The sequence below is a fragment of the Bubalus bubalis genome, chromosome 9 (assembly GCF_019923935.1).
Source record: "Bubalus bubalis isolate 160015118507 breed Murrah chromosome 9, NDDB_SH_1, whole genome shotgun sequence".
Classification (NCBI taxonomy): domain Eukaryota; kingdom Metazoa; phylum Chordata; class Mammalia; order Artiodactyla; family Bovidae; genus Bubalus; species Bubalus bubalis.
This window is the reverse complement of record NC_059165.1, coordinates 108438136-108459430: the sequence shown is the minus strand read 5'-3', so window position 1 is coordinate 108459430 and position 21295 is coordinate 108438136. Positions and strand designations below refer to the sequence as shown.

Below are 21295 nucleotides of genomic sequence, written 5' to 3'. Positions count from 1 at the left end.
AGGCATTTCTTCTAAGATCAAGAAAAGGACAAGGACGCCTACTTTTACCCCTTTTATTCAACATAGTTTTGGAGGTCCTGTCCACAGCAATCAGGGAAGAAAAAGAAATAAAAGGAGCCTAAACTGGAAAGGTAGAAGAAAAACTCATTCTTTGAAGATGACATGATACTGTACACAGAAAATCCCAAAGGTGCCATCAGAAAACTGAAAAATTCATCAGTGAATTTGGCAAACAATAAATAAATAAAACAATAAATACAATTAGTAAACAAATTTGGTGCATTTCTATACACTAACAATGAACACTCAGAAACAAAAATGATAGAAACAACCTCGTTTACCATTGCATCAAAAAGAATAAAATTATTGTGTGTTTTAAAATGGCTGCATAACAGTCCAGAGTGTGAGTGAACCGCATGCTTTCTTTTGGCTGTTTTAGGCGGAACAGCGTGGAGGTTAGGACCATGGGCTCTGGAGCCAGCAGTCCAGGTTTGAAGGGAAAGTGCTGGATTGCTGGTTCCCGGGCCCATGGTCCTAACCTGCATGTTATACTGTCTACAGCAGAAACTAACAACTATACTCCAATTGAAAAAAAAAAAAAAAAAGAAAATGCATGTGGAAACCTTACTGGGATAATTGCAGTAAATACTTTTTTCTTTTGTTATAAGCCAATTACTATCTTGCACAAAGCCTTTTTCCTTATTTAAGATTACTCTTTTAGGATCAATACTCAGAAGTAAAATTACTGGGTCAGTAGATGTGAGAATTTTTAAGAATCGTAACACCTATGCCCAAATTGCTTTCTGAAAGGATCCATTTACCCTCCCACCAGCAGCATATGAGCGTGTCCTTGTCACCAGAGTGTTCCTGAGAAGTGGTGACTTTTTACTATGGTGGAATGCTCTATCTACAATGGGAGAAGTCATGTTAATAGGCAGTGACTCAGAAGTCACTCCTTCCACCTGCTGCGGTAACACCCAACACCCACCCAGTATTAGGTATTGCCACAGTTATGCTGCATAACAGCATAACTTACATGTCAATGACATACAGTAATACGTATTTATTTTTTACTCATGAGTTTGTGGGGCTTCCCAGGTGGTAAAGAACCCTTCTACCGATGCAGGAGACCTCAGAGATGTGGGTTTGATCCCTGAGTCAGGAAGATCCTCTGGAGGAGGGCATGGCAACCCGCTCCAGTATTCTTGCCTGGAGAATTCCATGGATGGAGAATCCTGGTGAGTTACAGTCCATAGGGTCGCAAAGAGCTGGATATGACTGAAGTGACTTAGCGCCTGCTGTATATGACCTTAGGCGCATGAGTTTGCAAGTTGCCTGGTGTGGCTCTGTTTCGTGCTTTTTTGGACTCTTGCCCTCCTCCTGCACTAGCAGGGTCGTGTTCATCTCTAGGTGGTGGCAGGGGTCTGAGAGACGGCACTCTTGACCACTCAAACATATTTCAAATTTTTCTGTGTCAGAGCTGCTAATATATCATTGAGTGAGCCCAAAGTCAATGGGAAAGCCCAAAGGGGTGGGACAGTGCCTCCCACATGGAGACTGACAAGGCTGTGGGTGCAGGGAGAGGAGAGCAACTGGGGAGATAGTTCAGTCTACCACTCCTTGCATCCTGCTGTTGTAAGTTAAAAGAAGCTTTATTGGATTTAAAGGGATAAAGGAGAGGTTTCTTTTAAGCTTAATATGATGATATATTAATAATGTATTTATTAGTGATTTTAGAAATTTTTCATGCTCAGCAACTCAACACTCTCTAAGAGAACCTGTCAGCCTACAAGTTTTCCTGTACAGTTGCTGATCATATACGATTTCTCTACCATCTCAGGTAGCTCTCCACCTAGTATGATCTGATTTACTGAAAAGTGTATGTGACAGTTTAAATCAGTATCTTAGTTGTACTCTTCACCTTGCTTCTGGCCTTGAGTTAATTCAATGACAAACTTTATAAATGGGGAGGGAGGTGGGAGGGGGTTTCAGGATTGGGAACACGTGTACACCTGTGGCGGATTCATGTTGATGTATGGCAAAACCAATACAATATTGTAAAGTGAAAAAAAAAAGCACATTCATTAGCTTAAAAAAAAGCAACACTGGTTTACTAGTCCAACTATTTAGTGAATCTGAGCAATTTATTAAAATACATATTTGAGTTATTTTTATAGAATATGGCAGTTATAATAGGATGTTTTGTTAAAAGAGATCTGTTCTTGCAGTCAGACAGTATATACACTTTGAGAATAATTTCACTTCTTTCTCTCCTAGCTGCTCCCATTAACCCCACAATCAGTTCCTTATCACAGTGAGCTCACTGAGATTTTAATTCCATATTGAAATGTAACTTTTTGTTAAAACTAGTGCACCATCTCTAAGTTTTTACTTTACCTCTTCCTCCATTATTTATTGGGTTCTATATCTGACGCTGGGAGGGATTGGGGGCAGGAGGAGAAGGGGACAACAGAGGATGCGATGGCTGGATGGCATCACTGACCCGATGGACGTGAGTCTGAGTGAACTCCGGGAGTTGGTGATGGACACGGAGGCCTGGCGTGCTGCGATTCATGGGGTCACAAAGAGTCAGACACACTGAGCGACTGAACTGAACTGAACTGATATCTTCCACTTTCTTTGATTCTTTGCAAGTTTTACCTGGTATTAACTGACACATGCATGAAGATGTCTTTATTTAGCGTCCCCACTTGAATGCTAGTTTGGCTGGGTATTAGATTCTAGGTTAAAAATGCTTTTTCCTTCAGATTATGAGAGAAATTGCCCTACTATCTTCTAGCATTCAGGGTAATGGAGATGTCTGATGTCAAACTGCACTCAATGTGCACTCAATGTGAAAGTGCTGCATTCAATATGCCAGCAAATTTGGAAAACTCAGCAGTGGCCACAGGACTGGAAAAGGTCAGTTTTCATTCCAATCCCTAAGAAAGGCAATGTCAAAGAATGCTCAAACTACCACACAGTTGCACTCATCTCACACACTAGCAAAGTAATGCTCAAAATTCTCCAAGCCAGGCTTCAACAGTATGTGAACCATGAACTTCCAGATGTTCAAGCTGGATTTACAAAAGGCAGAGGAATCGGAGATCAAATTGCCAACATCCCTTGGATCATGGAAAAAGCAAGAGAGTTCTAGAAAAACATCTATTTATACTTTATTGACTATGCCAAAGCCTTTGACCATGTGGATCACAATAAACAGTGGAAAATTCTGAAAGAGATGGGAATACTAGACTACCTCACCTGCCTCTTGAGAAACCTGTATGCAGGTGAGGAAGCAACAGTTAAAACTGGACATGGAACAACAGACTGGTTCCAAATAGGAAAAGGACTAGTTCAAGGCTGTATATTGTCACCATGCTTATTTAACTTATATGCAAAGTACATCATGAGAAATGCTGGGCTGGATAAAGCACAAGCTGGAATCAAGATTTCTGGGAGAAATATCAATAACCTCAGATATGCAGATGACACCACCATTATGGCAAGAGCTTCTTGATGAAAGTGAAAGAGGAGAGTGAAAAAGTTGACTTAAAGCTCAACATTCAGAAAACAAAGATCATGGCATCTGGTCCCATCACTTCATGGGAAATAGATGGGGAAACAGTGGAAACAGTGGCAGACTTTTGTTTTCTTGGGCTCCAAAGTCACTGCAGATGGTGACTGCAGCCATGAAATAAAAAGACGCTTACTCCTTGGTAGGAAAGTTATGACCAACCTAGACAGCATGTTAAAAAGCAGAGACATTACTTTGCCAACAAAGGTCTGTCTAGTCAAGGCTATGGTTTTTCCCAGTAGTCATGTAGGGATGTGAGAGTTGGACTATAAAGAAAGCTGAGTGCCAAAGAATTGATGCTTTTTAACTGTGGTGTTGGAGAAGACTCTTGAGAGTCCGTTGGACTTCAGGGAGATCCAACCAGTCCATCCTAAAGGAAATCAGTCCTGAATGTTCATTGGAAGGACTGATGTTGAAGCTGAAACTCTAATACTTTGGCCACCTGATGCAGAGAGGGGACTCATTTGAAAAGACCCTGATGCTGGGAAAGATTGAAGGCAGGAGAAGAAGGGGACGACAGAGGATGAGATGGTTGGCTGGCATCACCAACTCAATGGACATGAGTTTAGGTAGGCTCTGGGAGTTGGTGATGGACAGGGAGGCCTGGCTTGCTGCAGTCCATGGGGTTGCAAAGAGTTGGACATGACTGCGCGACCGAACTGAACTGATGTCAAGCTATTTTTCATTGTATTGGGATAACCTATTTTCTGTCTTTTGAAGCTAGTAGGACTTTCCTTTTACCCTTGGTGTTCCAAAATTTTACCACAATATGTCTAGATTTTTGAAATTCAATTTTATTTTTCATTCACTCTGCTTAGCACTCAATGAACCCTATTAGTCTGAAGACTAATATCTTTCTTCAGCTCTGGAATTGCCACCCTCCATCCCATTATTTCTTTGAGTATTTCTTCACTTCCATTTTACCTGTTCTTTCCTTTTGGAACTCCTGTTACACACACAGTGGAACTTCTGGGTCAACCCTCCATATCTCATGACTCATGTTTTCTATTTCTTTGTCCTTCTCACTTAGCTTTAGGAGAATTCCTTGTTTTGATTTTCATGTCACTAGTTTCTCTGACCTGTGTTATTCTGATAATGCCTTATTTTTGAAGTTAATCTTCAATTTTTGCTAAATATTTCAATTAATTTTTAATGGGTAAAATATCACCTCATCTCTCTAAACATAGAAATTCTAGTTACTGTAATTTTTTAAGAAATAATTTAATTTACTTATTTATGACTGTGCTGGGTCTCCATTGCCGTGCGGGCTTTTCTCTAGGTGTGGAGAGTGGGGGCTACTCTTTCCTCACTGCAATGTGCAGGCTTCCTGTTGTGGTGGCCTCTCTCGTTGTCTCCAGGCTCTAGAGCACAGGCTCAACAGCTGTGGTCCATGGGCATGCTCCAAGGCATGTGGATTCTTCCCAGACCAGGGGTCGAGCCTGTGTCTCGTGCATTGGCAGGTGGAGTCTTTACCGGAGAAGTCCTATGATGTCTTTATGTCCTCTATTGATTGGTTGTAGTTCTTCTATGCTAAATTTGATTTTATCATGGTGTTGATTTTTCTCAAGAGTTTGGAGATTCTTGGTTACCATTATGTACTTCTTTTTCCTTTCCTTTCTCCCCTCTCTTGTTTTTTGCTTCTGTTAATTAAATGAGTCTTTTCTGTCATTTATAGGATTTTGATCAGGAAGGAGGTCAAATGGGGGTGCTTGATCTTCCATCTGGATCTGATCTGCATTTTTAGCAAAGCAACTAAGTTTGGAAGTTTGAAACTGGAGACACTAGTGCTGAGAGATTTCTTAGTGTAAATATATTTCAGCAGAGTTAATGAAAACTTGGAGTGCTTACAAAGTTGGATATATTACATGTGTGACAAATTATATATAAACCAGATTTCATTTCCTGTTTTTTTTTTTTTTTTTAATCAGCAAAGGAAAAATGGCAAGAGACCTAAATCTCCTATATTTTAGCTATACATTTTAAGGGATAATGTATATTTGAACATTTTCAGCATTTGCTGTTAAAATGAATAAACCTTTACAGTAAATCCCCCCCAAGCATAAGTTCTAGCCAGAGATGAGCCCCTCGTTGGCTGCAGCCCAGGTTTTGTTCAGAGGACCTGCCGGCTGCAGGCCGCTGCTGTTAGCAACCGCAGAGCCATCTTTCTCACTTGTCTCTCATCACTATGGTGATTCTTGTTAAATAAAGTGAACAGTCCTGATCGTGTGCCCTGCTACCTTATTTCGTGTATTATCTGTGGCTGTCAGTTTCTACAAAAAGTCGCCATCTTAACCAATAAATACTTGTGAATGCCTACTATGAGCTTGGACCTAGAGACACAAATAGGGCAAAATGCTTTCCCTCAAGGGAAGAACATGCAAAATCCATAGATTTCATGGATCATCCAGCAAGTGAAGCCCAACTTGATACATTTTTGTGGTTCTTGAATTTAAAAATGTTTTGTTTGCATGGGTATAATCCTTTAAAAATCATGCCTAATTTCAAACAGGAGATAACTTACACGGTTCAAAAATCAAAATGTCATGAAAAGTTATCCCCATTCACAATCTTTCCTCATCTCCCACTCCTCTAGGTGACTTTTTTTTTTTTTTCATTAGATTCTTGTTTCTACTAGTGTGTTTCCTTATGCATTATGTATGGATACATATTTAGATTTTTCTCTTCTTAACAAGGGTGACATGCAATATATTTACCAATATACCCTGGAGATCTTTTCATATTGGTTCATAAAGATCTCCCTCATTTTCTTTCACAGCTCTAGGAAGTCCCCTTGGTTGATGTATCATAGTACATTAATGAGTCCCCTACTGAGGGACACTTGGGAAGTTTTCAATCTTTTGCCATTACAATGAACACCCCAGTTAATAATCTTGTGTCTGTCATTTCTATGTATGCAGGAGTATTTGCAGAATTGATTTCCAGAAGTGATACTGGTGCATTAAAATGTACTTTCATGTATACTTTTGGTAGGTTTTGCCAGCTGTCCCTTTAGAGCTGCCCCTTCACATCTTTCCCTCTCTCAGCAATGTCTGAGAGCATCTCTTTCTCCTGGGTAAGACTATGTCTGATCCTTTCTCATCTTCTCAGTTAAGTCGCTCCGTCGTGTCCAACTCTTTACAACACCAGGCTTCCCTGTCCGTCACCAACTCCTGGAACTTGCTCAAACTTGTGTCCATTGAGTTGGTGATGCCATCCAACCATCTCATCTTCCGTTGTTCCCTTCAACTCCTGCCTTCAATCTTTCCCAGCATCAGGGTCTTTTCCAGTGAGTCGGTTCTTCACATTAGGTGGCCAAAGTATTGGAATTTCAGTTTCAGCATTAGTCTTTCTTATGAATATTCAGGACTGATTTCCTTCAGGATTGACTGGTTGGATCTCCTTGCAGTCCAAGGGACTCTCAAGAGTCTTCTCCAACACCACAGTTCAAAAGCATCAATTCTTCAATGCTCAGCTTTCTTTATGGTCCAACTCTCACATCCACACATGACTACTGGAAAAGCCATAGCTTTGGAATAGACGGACCTTTGTCAGCAAAGTAATGTCTCTGCTTTTTAATATGCTGTCTAGGTTGGCCATATTTTTGCTTCCAAGGAGCAAGCGTCTTTTAATTTCATGGCTGCAGTCACTATCTGCAGTGATTTTGGAGCCCAAGAAAATAAAGTCTGTCACTGTTTCCATTGTTTCCCCATCTGTTTGCCATGAAGTGAAGGGACCGGATGCTGTGATCTTCATTTTTTCAATGTTGACTTTTAAGCTCGCTTTTTCACTTTCCTCTTTCACTTTCCCCAAGAGGCTCTTTAGGTCCTTTTCACTTTCTGCCATAAGGGTGGTGTCATCTGCATATCTGAGGTTATTGATATTTTTCTTGGCAATCTTGATTCCAGCTTGTGCTTCATCCAGCCTGGCATTTTGCATGATGTGCTCTGCATATAAGTTAAATAAGCAGGGTGACAATATACAGCTTTGATGTACTCCTTTCCCAACTTGGAACCAGTCCATTGTTCCATGTCCAGTTCTAACTGTTGCTGCTCGACCTGCATACAGGTTTCTCAGGAGACAGGTAAGGTGGTCTGGTATTCCCAGCTCTTTAAGAAATTTCCACAGTTTGCTGTGATCCACACAGTCAAAGATTTTAGCATAGTCAGTGAAGCAGAAGTAGATGTTTTTCTGGAATTCTCTTGCTTTTTCTATGATCCAAGGGATGTTGGCAATTTGATCTCCAATTCCTCTATCTTTTCTAAATCCAGTTTGAACATCTGGAATTTCTCAGTTCACGTACTGTTGAAGCTTAGCTTGAAGAATTTTGGGCATTACTTTGCTAGCATGTGAGATGAGTGCAATTGTGCAATAGTTTGAACATTCTTTGGCACTGCTTTTCTTTGGGATTGGAATGAAAACCAACCTTTTCCAGTCCAGTGGCCCCTGCTGAGTTTTCCAGATTTGCTGGCATATTGAGTGCAGCACTTTCACAGCATTATCTTTTAGAATTTGAAATAGCTCAACTGGGATTCCATCACCTGCACTAGCTTTGTGCATAGTGATGCTTCCTAAGGCCCACTTGACTTCTGGCTCTAGGTGAGTGATCACACCATCGTGGTTATCTGGGTCATTAAGATCTTTTTTTGTATAGTTCTTCTGTGTATTCTTGCCACCTCTTCTTAATATCTTCTGCTTCTGTTAGGTCCATACGATTTCTGTCCTTTATTGTGCCCATCTTTGCATGAAATGTTTCCTTGATATCTCTAATTTTCTTGAAGAGACCTCTAGTCTTTCCCATTCTATTGTTTTCCTCTATTTCTTTGCATTGATCCCTGGGAAGGCTTTCTTATCTCTCCTTGCTATTCTTTGGAATTCTGCATTCAGATGGGTATATCTTTCCTTTTCTCCTTTGCCTTTAGCTTCTCTTCTTTTCTCAGCTATTTGTAAGGGCGAGACTAAGTCTAATCCTTTCTTGTCTTCCAGTACCAAATAAATACTTGCAGATTTCCCCCTTTCCCTCAAAGTGTTGTCTTTTTTCTCCAGAATTTTGCAAGTCTCTTTTAGCAGAAGTTTCTTATGCTGCTAAGTCACTTCAGTTGTGTCCGACTCTGTGCGACCCCCTAGACGGCAGCCCACCAGGCTCCACCGTCCCTGGGATTCTCCAGGCAAGAACACTGGAGTGGGTTGCCATTTCCTTCTCCATAACTTATAAGTAGACAGAGTGTTACATTTACTGTGTGGTGCACCAGATGAAGAATTGTTGAAGGAAACCCAGCATATTTAAGGGATGATGTGGAACGCAGGTGGCTGGGGTCCAGGTTCAAGCTGCTGAGTAGTGTGAGGAAAGCTCAGGGACAGATTGTGGAGAACTTGGGTTTCAGACACCAACAGATTTGGATTTTTCCTGCAGGCAACAAGCAGCCATTGAAAGTTTCACAGTAGAGGGAGAAGATGGCCACAGCCATGTCAAGGCAAATTAATTCCAGTGGCCTCAGGATGGGAAGAGACTAAAGATTGCAATTTTTAATTCTTACACATACCTGCTGTGGCTTGCTATGGTAAGAAATGTGTAATATTGCTATTTACCAATTGTGTGTTACCTCACATGCAGTGGTTTGGGGGAGAATTCCCTAGCCAGAAGGGATAATTTCTCCATTAGCTTTCTGACTGGAAGAGGGGAGGGGTCACTTTCCCTTTGGACCCTCAAGGGTTGTCCTCATCATTGTCATTCAACTCACAGTAACTGAAACACCAGTCCCTTTAAGCTCACAGAGCAGCTGCTGCCAAGGTTTCTTATCTACTGTTCTTTTGATATTATTTCCCTCCTTCCAGAAATAAGAAGAGAGCGAGTTACAACCACGAGAAGAAGACGTGTTTCCCAAAGCTTCATTCAGCTGTTTTCTACCCACCGAGTGGCCTTGATGAACACTGTCACCTGCTTGGTGCGGGTGCGAGGGGCAGCGATGCTGTGTGCGGTTTCCATGGCAGTGGGCTCCCGAGCCCCACAGTGGCCCGCCAGGTTGCTGGTTCACTGCCACTCCGCACAGGCTCAACTGCTTTGCCGTTGGCAGCCGCCCTCTCCGCTTCTCTTAGTTCCTGGAGCTTTAGAATTTCTTTGGTTACTCCCTTTATGAGTCTGGTCTCTGTGTGAGAGAACCTGAAAGCTCTGAGCTTATGAGAAGTGCGACTTTGTCTCTGAGCAAAGGAATGGCAGGAATTCAGAAGGCGAGGGTGGAAAAGTACCGGGAGATGGACTTCTCTGGAAGGGGGCTGGAACTCCAAGGGGAGGCCGATTCTGAGGCCTGAGCTTCCTGAGAAGGGTGGTGGGAGGACGCATTCTATGGCAGAGAGAGTCCCCCCAATAGGGCCCCGGGATTCTCCTCCCAGATGTCATTGGCACACAGGTTGTTAGGATTCGGAGTCTGTCCGTCTTCGTTTCATCTGATCTCTTCATTTAATTAACTTTAGGGGATTTCCTGGCTGTTAGGACTCTGCCCTTCCACCGCAGGGGACCTGGGTTCGATCTGCAAGGGGTTCAGTCTGCAAAGGTAAAGATTAAATTTACCTTTAGGAGATTGTGTGTGTTGCAGTTACTTGCTGACAGAAATGTCTGCTCAATCAATGTCCATAAATTTTCAGTGAGGACACAGTATGACATGATTACTAGGAATTGGGGGTCACGGAAGGGAAATGAAGGGTCTTAAATAGAGAAGGACGTTAAAGTTCACGCGTGCTATTTTAGCAAGTGCTGCTGGTTTTCCTGTCAGCTCTGTTTCCTGATGCTGTGTCTTCAGCCCTGTGGTGTTGGGGACCAGGCAGCTTCGCAGGCCTGGGATCCTGTGGGCTCTGCCCATCAAGGACACCTGGCTCTGGGCTCTGCCTTGAAGGTAAGTCCTGGTGAGCCAGGCTTATCTCCAAGTTAACACTTAGATGAGTTTCATGGCAGGGATGGAGACAAAGGCTTGAGGTAAGGGACAAGACTCTGTTTGGGAAATGAAGATGCTTCGGATGAGTTCTATCCAAAACAGTCACGATGGCAACAACAGCAAGAGCTGCCAGGGTGTGAGGTTCTTCCAACTGCTTAAGGCTTTGAAAAGTGGCCCCGGAGTCACATTTTCTTCTAGGATGTACTGAAGAATCACTGAACAGAACATATTTTAGTATCAAGTGTTACTGGAAAACAAAAAAGTTAAACTCAATTTAATCCCCAAAATGAGTCAAAGCAATTTATTTAGTTTTCTTCAGGGGCAAAATATTCTTTGTCCTAAATCATCTGCAGTTAAGTCATAAACATAGAATGAAATTCCCTTTAGTAATCCCCTAAGCTAATTAAATGCATTTCTTCGGTTCTATATCATGAGCAGCAAAAGGGAAAGGAAAGAAGGAAAGAGCGAGTAAATTAGTCCACGTGATGACTCTGTGGTTAGACATGTTTTTCAGCAATTACTGTGGTTCTTGACTCTGAAACAGGGACTGAGCGAAGCCAGCCCCAAACCCTTGCCACCAGGGGCTGAATGTGCTCGGGATCCAGGGAGGCAGGCAAACAGCCAGATGATAGTCCAAGGCTCGGCAACTTGGGCTTGGCTCACTGGAGTAGTTGGGGAGGTGGGGGAATTGGAGACAAGGTGCAGAGGTGAGAAAGGGAGGCCTGCTCCAGGTGTGGAACCAAGGCTGGAGGAGCTGAAGGAGGAAGCATGGCAAGAGGCGGGCAGAGCCCACTGGCTTGGGGACATGGGCTCCACGCTGCGCGTGCAGCGGCCTTCAGATAGGGGAAATGGGTTTCTCAGACAACTCCAGCTGATGAGTGAATAAGGAAGGTGAAGTTGTCATGGGTGCAGGGAGTCCAGGGAGGCAACTACTGCCAGATCCAGAGGAGGAGAGATCCGAGTGGGGCTGGAGGGCTGGGCACAGACTCGAGAGAATTCTACTCCCCTGCTCTCTTCTTCCACCCAGCTGACTGAGTAGAGGAGGAGCAGGAGGGAGGAATCAGTTCACACCCCAGGGCTTCTGACCTGGGGAGCTGCCAGGCAGGCCATGCAGTCCATCAGGATACGATCATGGCAGTGTGCCTGGGTGGACTTGATGGTAGGGCGGAGGCAACAAGAATAATGAGTTTGAGTTTAATTAATGGTATTAGGCACTGTATCAGTCAGTGTTCTGCCAGAGAAACAAAATCAGAAAGATATTAAAGAGAGAGAGAGGTCGATTTATTGCAAGGCTTACATGTAGGGCTGCCGAGGCTAGTTGAAAATCCGCAGGGCAGGCTGTGAGGAAGTGCAGGCTGGGACCATCAAGGAGGAGCTGACAATGCATCCACAGGCAGGGCTTCTTCCTCAGGGAAGCCTCAGTTTTGCTCTGAAGACTTTGATCTGACTAGATGAGGCCCATCCAGGTTACCAAGGATAATCTCCTTTACTTAGTCTCTAAAGAGTGTAGGACTTCCCTGGTGGCTCAGACAGTAAAGTGTCTGCCTACAATGCAGAAGACCCGGGTTCGATCCCTGGGTTGGGAAGAGGCTCTGGAAAAGGAAATGGCAACCCACTGCAGTACTCTTGCCTGGAAAATCCCATGGATGGAGGAGTGTAGTAGGCTACAGTCCATGGGGTCGCAAAGAGTCGGACACGACTGAGCGACTTCACTTTTTCACTTTCACATCTAAGCCAAGTTGGTACATAAAACTAACCTTCATGGATAGAAAACTACAGAACTGTGAAATATTCAAGTAGTAGGGAATGAGTAAAGGAAAAATGGTATTCCTCCCATCCAAAACTCCTGGAACTTCTTCCCAGAGGAAGCCATAGTTAAGAGTTCCTGTGTCTTCATTCAGATGAATGAGGGACCTGGGCAGGAAATGGGGGATTTTCAGCATTTGGGTAGGATGCAAAGCCGTAGGACTGGGTGGGAGCACCTAAGGAGACTATGAAAGTCACACAGGAAGAGAAGGGCAGACTCTGAAGATGCCACAGATGGGGACTTGGCAGGCAAGAGACAAGAGAGGGGCATATGGAGCCTTGTCCTACAGAATCCCAATCAGCTTATGCATGGTGAGTGAGTCCAGAGCAAGCACCCAAGAATTCAGGCTGGGCGAGCTGCAGAACAGGCAGCAGAGCCCCAGGGAGGATGGCCTTCTTAGTCTCTGGTCTGGCAGGAGGAAGCACCTTACCCTAACCTACCCCTGTGGCCAGGGCCCTGTGTTCAGGGAGGAGGGGTCAAAGCTTTCTCTCCATGCTGCTGAGAGCAGAGACCAAGGGTTCTTGGCGTTTTGCTTAGGGTTCACCTTAGTGAGTTCTTAGTTGAGCAGAGGTTGCCCTGGAGACTCATTTGGGATTGTGTACAGGAATTTGAGGCTAAGAGGCTGGTACTGTGGGAGGAGAGAGGAGCAGACCCAGCCCGTGGCAAGAGGAAGTGTGAGGAGGAAAGATGGCCGGTGAGCCCTGCGCAGAGGGGCTTTTGCAGACACTGCAGTTCTGATGCTGTATCCCGTTGTAAACCTGGAGGGGCAGAGTGAGCGCAGACGGACAGCACGTTTACTTCCTGCGCTTTACCCTGTGGGGCCTGATGCTAGCTCTTGACTGTTAGCGTCAGAACTGAACTTCAGGATTGCGCTCTGGCTTAATAATCCCAGTGTAAATGTGGAATTGAGCGTGCATGCAAGGGGGCAGCAGCCTCTGTTCCTTGGTGAGGGCCATGGTAGTATAACCTAGGGCTCCCCCAATAGCTCCCTGTGCCCTCTCACTTGAGCTGTGATCGAGACTGAGTTATTTGGTGAGAAAACCCCTTGGAAACCTGGGAAGGATTCAGGCAGCAGTTTAGTTACAGACCTTCATGCTTTTTGTCCTAAAAGCCTTGTAGAACAATGAGTACCCTGAACTTTCCTCCATATCTCAATAACAACATGAAACGGCACCTTTGGTGAATCTAGGAGACAGAGGAGAGCTCCAAGCCAGAATTACATTTAACTGCAGTCAAAAACTCTCACAGTTGATCACTAGGCCTGGCAGAGAAGAAGGGGCAGTGCGGAAGAGTCTAACAAGAACTTCCTAGAAGGAGAAGGTCTTACCCCGAGGAGGAGCTGCTGTAATAAAGACTGAAAATCAGTCGGAGGAGGTTGAAAGAAGATGTAGATGGGCCTGGAGGGCGTCTAGATGTGGCCAACCTAGGAATAACTGCTTTAGGAAAAGAGTGGGTCCCTGGAAGGCAGACTCAGTGTTCCTTGGAGACAGCAGTTACTGATAAAGGAACTGAAGATGCTTAGAGGTGGGGAAGAAACCCTTCTGCAGTTTAGTTTGCTCTCCTTTTTCCAGCGTTTTGAGATAGACCATTAGGTTATTAGGAGAAGGCAATGGCAACCCACTCCAGTGTTCTTGCCTGGAGAATCCCAGGGACGGTGGAGCCTAGTGGGCTGCCGTCTATGGGGTCGCACAGAGTCAGACACGACTGAAGCGAGTTAGCAGCAGCAGCATTAGGTTATCGATAGGCTCTTTCTTCTCTGTTAATAAAGGTGATAATAACTATACGTTTTCCTCTAAGCACTGTTTAGTTGCATACCATATGTTGTGGTATGTTGTGTCTTCATTTTTATTCATCTCAAAGCATTGTCTGGTTTTCCTTCTGACTCCTTCTTTGACCCATTTGTTGTCTAGGCGTGCGTTGCGTAGTTGTCATGTGTTTGTGAGCCTTGGGGAGCCCTTCTGCACTGGCGGCCTGGCTCTGCAGAGAGTAGGTGAAAGAAACTGTCCTTTGTAGTCACAGAGGAGGGCGCCCTGGAGCCGCAGTACGACCAACATTCAGGATTGCCCACTAACAGCTGATCCTAGAAAATAGAACTCACCGAAATATCAGTAACATAATAGGTATTATAGCAGATTTATAAGACTATCGTAAGAAAAATAGTGAAAAGGAAAAACAGAATTATTCTGCATATGAAGGAAATACACCAGAAAAATGTTGCTAAAGGTGGGGGAAATTGTACCCTAACCTTTCAACATGTATTAATGATAATAATAATAGCTCAGTGAAGGAGTTGCAGCTTTGAAGAAAGACCACACAGCAGAAATTTAAGACCTTAGGAAAGAAGGAGCTAAACAAAAGGAAGATAGTGAACTATCTTCGTAGAAATCAGGAGAGAAACAGAAGAAAATACAAAATCAGAAATGAACACTAAATTAAAAGGAGCTTGAAAGAGAGTAGAGCAGAAAGCACAATAAGGCATATAGAGGTTATCAGTGAGGAAAGAACCTGAAACAGCAATAAGGGAATGAAACAGGTTAGAGAACCAGTGAAAACGGTGAAAGACGTTGAATTGGGTCAAAAGGATGATGAGGTATCTTTAATGGAAAACTATGCTTTGGAGTGGAATGGAACATGAAACACTGCTTTCTGGACTATCCCCTCGGGGGCTGCACCTTTGTGCTATTTTATAATTTTGTAAATTGTAAATGGGGCGTCTCCGGTGGCTCAGTGGTAAAGCATCCACCAGCAGGGCATAAGGTGCAGGAGATGTGGGTTTGATCCCTGGGTTGGGAAGATCCCCTGGAGGAGGAAATGGCAACCTGCTCCAGTATTCTTGCTGGGAAAATCCCATGGACAGAGGAACCAGGAAGGCTACAATCCGTAGGGCACGAAGAGTTAGACAGGACTGAGCGACTGAACATGCACACACACGCAAATTGTAAACAACCAATAGCAATGCAAGTGATTTCTTTCTTTTTCTTTTTTTGATGTGGGCCATTTAAAAAAAGTCTTTATTGAATTTGTTACAATCTTGCTTCTGTTTTAGGTTTTGTCTTTTTGGCCAGGAGGCTTGTGAGATCTTTGCTCCCTGACCACCTGCATTGGAAGGCAAAGTCTTAACCACTGGAATGCCAGGGAAGTCCCCAGTGCAAATGATTTTAATCTTATATATGCAACTTAATTATTTGTGATGGAAGGAATAATTGACCCCCCATTTTTGTAGGCAGAATAATGCTCCCTGCAAAATGTCCATGTCCTACTTGTAACCTGTGAATATGTTACTTTACATGGCCAAAAGGGTTTTGCAAATGTGATAAGTTAATGATCTTGAGATGAGGAGAGTCTCTTGAATTACCCAGAAGGGCCCAATGTAATCACAAGGATCCTTTTACCAGTAGGGTCAGTGTTAGAGAAGGAGATGTGACAATGGAAGCTGAGGTTGGAGTGATGCAGTCATGGACCAAAGAATGAAGGCAATCTCTTGAAGCTGGAAAAGGCAGGAAACAGATTCTCCCCTAGACCCTCCAGAAGGAAACAGACCTGAACACCCATTTTATTTTATTTATTTCTTTTAATATAAATTTATTTATTTTAATTGGAGGTTAATTACTTTACAATATTGTATTGGTTTTGCCATACATAAACATGAATCCACCACAGGTATACACATGTTCCCCATCCTGAATCTCCCTCTCTCCTCCATCCCCATACCATCCTCTGGGTCATCCCAGTGCGCCAGCCCCAAGCATCCTGTATCTTGCATCAAACCTGGACTGGCGATTTGTTTCATATATGATATTATACATGTTTCAATGCCATTCTCCCAAATCATCCCCGCCTCGCCCTCTCCCACAAAGTCCAAAAGACTGTTTCATACATCTGTGTCTCTTTTGCTGTCTCGTATACAGGGTTATTGTTACCATCTTTCTAAATTCCATATATATGCATTAGTATACTGTATTGGTATTTTTCTTTCTGGCTTACTTCACTCTGTATAATAGGCTCCAGTCTCATCTACCTCATTAGAACTGATTCAAATGTATTCTTTTTAATGGCTGAGTAATACTCCATTGTGTATATGTACCACAGCTTTCTTATCCATTCGTCTGCTGATGGACATCTAGGTTGCTTCCATGTCCTGGCTATTATAAACCGTTCTGTGATGAACATTGGGGCACATGTGTTTCTTTCAATTCTGGTTTCCTCAGTGTGTATACCCAGAAGTGGGATTGCTGGGTCATAAGGCAGTTCTATTTCCAGTTTTTTAAGGAATCTCCACACTGCTGAACACCCATTTTAGATTTCCAACCTCTAGAATTGTAAGGTAATAAATTTGTTGTTTTAAGCCAGTAAATTTGTGATTGTAGCAATAAGGAACTAATACACCCCCCCAAATGTCTATTTATATCTATTTGTAGATTCATTTTATGCTCTATGTATGTCTCTATCCTTTGAATTCTCCTTTAAGCTGGTTGCAACATCTTATTGGTTTATCATTAATCAATGAATTAAATATTTTGTATTTGCTTATTTTATATTTTATGAATTCATGATTTCACTCTTTTAAAAAAGTAAATTTTGACAAGTAATTGTTGCCAAGATCATTTAATAGCGAAAGAGCAGTCTTTTCAATAGTGCTGTGAAATGCTGCTAGGAAAGCTAGATATCAACATGCAAAAGAATGAACTGTACCCTTGTCTAACACCATATGCAAGAATTAAGTTAAAATGGATAAAACACCTAAGTGTAAGAACTAAAACTGTAAAACACTTTTTTATTTTATTTTTTTGTCCATGTGGCTCGCAGGATCTCAGTTCCCTGACCAGAAACTGAGCCTGGACCGCAGCAGTGAAAGGGCAGAGCCCTAACACTGGACCACTAGGAAGCCCCCAACCACAGAACTCTTAGATGACAACACAGGGGGAATCTTCATGACACTGCATTTGGTAACGATTTCTTGGATATGACACTAAAGGCAAAAAAAGAAAACAAATGGCCAAACTAGATTTCATCAGAGTTAAAAACTTTCATGCATCAAAGAATACCAGCAACAAAGTAAAAAAGTGGGAGAAAATATTTGCAAACACCTATTTGACTGTGTGGATCACAATAAACTATGGAAAATTCTTAGAGATGGGAATACCAGACCACCTGATCTGCCTCTTGAGAGATTTGTATGCAGGTCAGGAAGCAACAGTTAGAACTGGACATGGAACAACAGACTGGTTCCAAATAGGAAAAGGAGTACATCAAGGCTGTATATTGTCACCCTGTTTATTTAACTTATATGCAGAGTACATCATGAGAAATGCTGGACTGGAAGAAACACAAGCTGGAATCAAGATTGCAGGGAGAAATATCAATAACCTCAGATATGCAGATGACACCACCCTTATGGCAGAAAGTGAAGAGGAACTCAAAAGCCTCTTGATGAAAGTGAAAGTGGAGAGTGAAAAAGTTGGCTTAAAGTTCAACATTCAGAAAACGAAGATCATGGCATCCAGTCCCATCACTTCATGGGAAATAGATGGGGAAACAGTGGAAACAGTGTGAGACTTTATTTTTTTGGGCTCCAAAATCACTGCAGATGGTGACTGCAGCCATGAAATTAAAAGACCCTTGCTCCTTGGAAGGAAAGTTATGACCAACCTAGATAGCATATTCAAAAGCAGAGACATTACTTTGCCAACAAAGGTTCGTCTAGTCAAGGCTATGGTTTTTCCTGTGGTCATATATGGATGTGAGAGTTGGACTGTGAAGAAGGCTGAGTGCCAAAGAATTGATGCTTTTGAACTGTGGTGTTGGAGAAGACTCTTGAGAGTCCCTTGGACTGCAAAGAGATCCAACCAGTCCATTCTGAAGGAGATCAGCCCTGGGATTTCTTTGGAAGGAATGATGCTAAAGCTGAAACTCCAGTACTTTGGCTACCTCATGCGAAGAGTTGACTCATTGGAAAAGACTCTGATGCTGGGAGGGATTGGGGGCAAGAGGAGAAGGGGACAACAGAGGATGAGATGGCTGGATGGCATCACTGACTTGATGAATGTGAGTCTGAGTGAACTTCGGGAGTTGATGATGGACAGGGAGGCCTGGCGTGCTGTGATTCATGGGATTGCAAAGAGTCGGACACGACTGAGCGACTGAACTGAGTAAGCACTTGGAGAGATACTTAATATCAGTAATCATGAAGGAAATGCAAATACAAATCACAATGAGATATCACTTCACACTTATCAGAATGGCTATGATAAAACAGAAAACAAGTGTTGGTATGGACATGGAGAAAACGCAACCATTGTGCATCGCTAGTAGGAATGTAAAATAGATTTGATTATATTTAAAAAGAATCTTCCACCCTGCTTCTGGAAAGATGGAGTCAATGTACTTTTTCCTATTATTTCTGTTAAGTACAACTAAAGCTCCTGGAAGCTGTGTATAAAATGAACACAAGAAGACTCTGAAAGGTAGAGAGATAGAAGCCAACAAAGTAAAGGACTCAACAAAGCCTGCTCTCTATATGGTCAAAGGACCAGAAAGATATAGCCTAGCAAGACAGAAAACTTTTAGACAATAACTACTCTGCTTCAGCCAGACTCTGCAGGAAACAATGACGGTCCCGCCCGCTCTGTGTCAGCAGAGGCCAGGAGGAGAGCCTAGACGTCCGTTCTTGCGCTCCTGCTGTCACTTCAGTTGTGTCCAGCTCTTTGCGACCCTCTGGCCTGCGCTCCTGTGTCCATGAGATTCTCCAGGCTGAATGCTGGAGTGGGTCTCCATGCCCTTCTCCAGAGGATCTGGACTTCTGCTCTTGCTATGCTGTAATGAGGTGGCTCAGTTGATGCCTCCATTAGTAGGGTGCTGGCAGAGAAGGCCAAGTGAGGAGCCAAGACGTCTATACGTGTTGGGTGAGAAACGAGACGTTGCCAATTATGAACATGCTTGAAACAAATGAAAAAATAGGACATCGCAGCAAGAAATAGAAGCTATAAAGAACTCTGAAAAATTTTATACCTAAATGTGCAGTAACAACAACAAAAACCACAAAAACTGGCCTAAGAGTAGGATGGAGAGGATAGCGGAAAGAATCAATTAAATCAGTTAACTTAAAGATAGAATGATATAGTGCTTGCTTTAGCAACATAGACACTAAAATTGGAATGATACTGGGAAGATGAGCACAGCCCCTCAACAAGGATGATGTGCAGATTTGCGAAGTGTTCCATATTTTAAAAAAAGATAGGATGAAATACATTATCCAATTGAAATAATGGGGAGAAAATAAAGTGCTGAAAAAAGAAAAGAACTTCAGAGACATGTGGGCCTCTAACAGAGATCTAAAATTATGCCATCAGAGTCCCAGGAAAGGAGAAGACATGGGACTGAAAATATTTGAAGAAATAATGGCTGAAAGATTCTTAAATTTGGCAAAAAACAAAAACAAAACCCAACCAAACAAACAAAAACAAAACACCTGAATGTACAATAAGAAACTGAGTGAACTCAAAGGTAAACCTGAAGAAATCCATGTCAATACACATTGAGTCAAATATCTAAAAGCTAAAGACAAATTAAAAAATCCTTGAAAGTAGCTAAAGAGAAACAATGTGGAAACCTTTGGGGAAAAACAAAATTTCAGCAGATTTCTCACCAGAAACCATGAGGACTAGAAGGAAGTGGTGCAGTATTGTTTCAAATGCTGAAAAAAATGACTGCAACCCAGAATTGTGTCAAGCCCATGAAAATATGCTTCAGGAATATAGGGAAAATCAAGATATTCTCAGATGAAGGAAAACTAAGAGAATTTGTTGCTAGCAGATCTACCATAAAAGAATGGCTAAGGTAGTTCCTTAAACAGAAAGGAAATAACAAAAGAGGAATCCTGCAACATCAGAAAAGAACAATGCAGATAAACACAGAAAAGAACAAAAATGTAGGTAATACAATAGACTTCCCCTCTTGAGTTTTCCAAATTATTTTTGATGATTGAAGTAAAAATTATGACACTGTCTAATGTGGGGCTCAGTGTTTACAGAGATAATATTTAAGACAACTATAAACGGTGTAAGGTAAAGGGACTTTAAAAGAGGTAAGTGTTCTTCCCGTCACTCAAACTGGTAAAGTGGCAACACCATTCAGTTCAGTTGAGTTGCTCAGTCCTGTCCAATTCTTTGCGACCCCATGGACTGCAGCACGCCAGGCTTCCCTGTCCATCACAAACTCCCGGAGTTTACTCAAACTCCTGTCCATAGTGTCGGTGATGCCATCCAACCATCTCATCCTCTGTCGTCCCCTTCTCCTCCTGCCCCCAATCCCTCCCAGCATCAGGGTCTTTTCCAATGAGTCAGCTCTTTGCATCAGGTGGCCAAAGTATTGGAGTTTCAGCTTCAGCATCAGTCCTTGCAATGAATATTCAGGATTGATTTCCTTTAGGATTGACTGGTTGGATCTCCTTGCAGTCCAAGGGACTCTCAGAAGTCTTCTCCAATACCACAGTTCAAAAGCATCAATTCTTCGGCACTTAGTTTTCTTTATAGTCCAACTGTCATATCTGTACATGACTACTGGGAAAAACCATAGCTTTGACTAGACGGACCATTGTCGGCAAAGGAACGTCTCTGCTTTTTAATATGCTGTCTAGATTGGTCATAGCCTTTCTTCCAAGGAGCAAGCATCTTTTAATTTCACAGCTGCGGTCACCATCCAGTCTGTCACCAACAGTCACCAACAAGTCTGCCACTCTTTCCACTGTTTCCCCATCTATTTGCCATGAAATGATGGGACCAGATGCCATGATCTTAGTTTTCTGAATGTTGAGTTTTAAGCCAACTTTCTCACTCTCCTCTTTCGCTTTCATCAAGAGGCTCTTAAGTTCTTCTTCGCTTTCTGCCATAAGGGTGGTGTCATCAGCATATCTGAGGTTATTGATATTTCTCCTGGCAATCTTGATTCCAGTTTGTGCTTCATCGAGCCTGGCATTTCACATGATTT

The 21295-nt window shown here is 42.8% G+C and overlaps 1 non-coding gene across 1 annotated transcript; it reads left to right on the top strand.

The window, feature by feature from the left end:
• Positions 1–19433: 19433 nt before the first annotated feature.
• On the top strand, positions 19434–19536 carry LOC112587142. Its single transcript, XR_003111676.1, has one exon. It is a non-coding gene; the product is annotated as a U6 spliceosomal RNA (small nuclear RNA).
• Positions 19537–21295: the final 1759 nt, after the last annotated feature.